Genomic DNA, 3,471 nt, shown 5'->3' on the forward strand with positions numbered 1-3,471 from the left:
AAAAAAAAAAAAAAATAGAAAAAGAAAAAAAAAAAAAAGTGTGTCCCAGCAGAACATGCTTCAGCTGATGAGGTTCTTTCTGAGACTTTCTAGTGGGGTCTAAGCAATCCTAAGTGTACTTGAGCCAAATATGTTGCACAGCATCTCCCAGAGTGCTGCTTGTAACGGTTTCACCCAAAGTTCCATTGCAGTTTTGTTTATTTTTTTATTTAAGGGGGCGGGGGAGGGGGAGGTGGTGGTTAGTGTTGCCATGCGATGGAAAGAAATAATAATAATAATAACAAAAACCAACGAAAACGAAGCAATGCTCACGTACCCCGCACTGCAGAACGACAGCGAGCCGCTGTGTTTCCAAAATCAGTGCAGCTGCCACCTTTCCCCCGGGCTGCAGTGTCGTGGGGGGCAGTTTCAGCTGCCCCTTTTGCCCCGTGGAGCCAATTCCTGTGGATCGTGACGGTGGCCAATCCCTCAGTGAATTGTCATTCCCATCCCGTGCACGTGGCGAGCGGTGGGACGTGGTGTCCCTGCCAGGACATAGGAAAGCTGCCTGCCTGTCTCCTGAGCTTAGCCTTCACTTGCTGTGATTGGAAGTTGTATTAACATCTATGTACCTTGTTCTCCTGGCAGCAGGGGGGGGAGTAGTGTATTTTTATTTGGTTAGGTGTTTTGAAAGACCTCTTCCAATGAATAGTCACAGGTTAGTCTGCCATTCCGGTGATCAGGCACTATATTGGGAGGAAGGAACTCGGAAAAGAGCTTGGGAGAAGTCACAGTGCAGAATCTAAACATAATCCTGAAGTCTGGTTGCAGCACTGATGTCAGGAGGATGAATAGACTCTTAGATGGGGATATTTAATGTAGATTTTGCCTCTTTGCTGGACATGGATTATTTCTGATTTGGTGAGTTCATAAGTGAGCAATTCAAGAAGGAGGAAGGAAAAGTCAGGAAAGACTAGAGAGGCTCTTTCAAGGACTGGACATCCTTTGGGGAAGGATAATGGTTGATTTGGTTGGGTTTTAAGTGCTCCATGAGCAGACACAAACCTCTGGTGGCCTCCAAGTCCAGTGTTGGAAAGCAGAAGCTGAACAGATCCATGCCCTTGGTTATCAACAAGATGAGAAGTTGGGTCGTTTCTTTTTCCTTTGCTGACAGTTGTCTGAACAAGTTTCTTTTCAAAAAAGAGACTTATCTCTGAATAAAACAGTTAATTTGGAGAGGTCTGCAGAATGTGCTTTGGAGGATGTCAGGCCAGATGATTGCAGAAAAGACTAAAGGCTGGTAGTGGATGATAGGAAGATTACCAGGGATTTATTTAAAGAAATTTATGTAAAATAATGATGAATTCTGTGTCAAGGGGGCTTTTAATTTACTGAAGATCTTTCAGACTGGTGTGTCAGTCTGAGGATGCAGCCAGGATCACCAAGGCACTGGGAACTTCTGACCTTGGCCAAAGTAGGGATCACGTTCAGCAGCTTCTCCTCTGAACCACCCCGAAAATCCCTGGTTTTAATCCTCTCAGATCACTGTCCCTGTGAACCCCAGGGCCTGTAAGAGAGCAGGGGGGACCCCAGGGCTGGGTCACTTGTAGGGCCCTGGTAGATAAGCACTATATGAATCTCAGGCAGAAATGAATTGATTTAATGAAATAACTGAATCAAATCACTTGGGTTTCCCACTCCCTGTTCTTGAGAGGGGAGTGAGACAACACTCCTGGATGTTCCTGTTTACATGGTTCCTGTGTTAAAATATGGCCAAAACCCCCAAATCACTGCCCTTAGCCACCTTCAGACTCGCTCTTTATCAGCTCCCTGAATGGAGCACAGCGTGGGCAGTTGTATTTCCCTTCAGATTTGTTTCTAGATACCATTTCTTTATAGCAGGACATAATTTTGGTACAAGGAACCAAACAAGTGACAGTTGTCTAGTTGAGAGTGAAGCTTCCTCATGGAAACCAGTCTGTGGTACAAGGTTGGGGTGCATTTCTGGTGAAGGTGGGAAAGCAGGTAGAAAATCAAGTTTTCCAGAAAATCAAGTGTCCCTAGATTTCTTAGTTCTCTGCTAGAGTGAGCTCTCTTCAAAAGATCACTGACCCTGTGGAGATAAAACCACTGTCTTGTACAACCTCCCTGTACTTGAAGGTGAAATTGGTGTTTCAGTGACTGTTCCCTCCTGCGGGGTGTTAAATGAGATGATCGATACCTAAAAAACTGTGGCTGTTCATCAGGGCTTGAAAAATTTTTACTTTTTTTTTTTAATATCTTGTATGTGGGAGCGTAAACCATCAGTTTGTGTGAAACTTCAGCTTTCTTCTGGAATAGCTGCTCTTAGAAAGAAATCAGGTTGATCTCAAAGGCTGTTTATTGGGCTCATCCCTTAAGTGGCTTTAAGTTTTGCCCATCAGCAGGTCGATCAGGTTGGGTGGGTGGTCCAAGCTTCCTGACCCTGGAATACTGTGGACAGTATTCCCGGTGTGTGTCCAGGGTGCCCATGGACAGCAGAACACCCCCCTGGTTATTCCTCTTGCAGAAGGTCCCTTTCCCACCACCACTCCTGTCCCAACCCCATCCGAAGTCTCACGCCGTGCCCAGTTGTTCACCACTTCACTTTACAGGTCTCGTGTCTCTGATGGTACCATTAACAATAGTTTTTAATTTCACAGCATTGCAATACAGTGCCATTTTTGCAATTTCTTTGCGTTGTACTTGAAAATAAGTTGAATTGCAGACTATTTAAAACCGCTTTCCTGCGCTTTCAGTAGCAGTGAGAGCTTACCTTACGTGAAGCCTTTATGTAAAAATATATTTTGTAACAACCTCATAGATCTTTAACAAAACCAAGATTTGTATTAGCTTTGTATAAATGTTTGTGGCTTACGATTTTATATGTTGTTTAACTTTTTATAAACTTTCCAGGGACTACTTTTTATTGTAAATTTTTTTTTTTCTCCTTGCTTTAGTTTAAGATTGGCAATAAATTATTTCTAAGGGAGGTCTTAGAAGAAAAAGCATCACTTCCTTTTTATAAAATGGTTAAATTGATTCATAGTTTAAAACCTTACACTCGCTTGTACATTGCTCTGTACATACTCTCCAAAAGTGTTGCCTTTCAGCTATTAATATTTGCCTTGTGTACAAAAATTACTGACGATGAATAAACATATACAGCCTCATGTTGGTGTGGTGAAAGCATCTTTTCGGATTAACAATGAGTGGAGGCAGCCAGCTGACTCTTTTTGGTGGTTGGCAAAGGCCAGCTGGTTGGCTCCTGCCACATCTTGTGTTTCAAATAAAATATGTAAGAGAGTCGAGCAAACTCGCCGCTAAAAGGGCTCCTCCATGTTCTGCTGGGCCTGATGACTTTCTCCCCGCCAGGGAGGCACCAGGAAAACGCTGACTTGCGTTTGACAGCCAGTTTGGTGCTCGGTATTTAAAATATTGATGGCACTCGGGTGCGCTCTGCGACGAGTCCCC

The sequence above is a fragment of the Empidonax traillii genome, unplaced genomic scaffold (genome assembly GCF_003031625.1).
Source record: "Empidonax traillii isolate 1590-97213 ecotype Southwest subspecies unplaced genomic scaffold, ASM303162v1 scaffold286:size1162393, whole genome shotgun sequence".
Taxonomy (NCBI): Eukaryota; Metazoa; Chordata; class Aves; order Passeriformes; family Tyrannidae; genus Empidonax; species Empidonax traillii.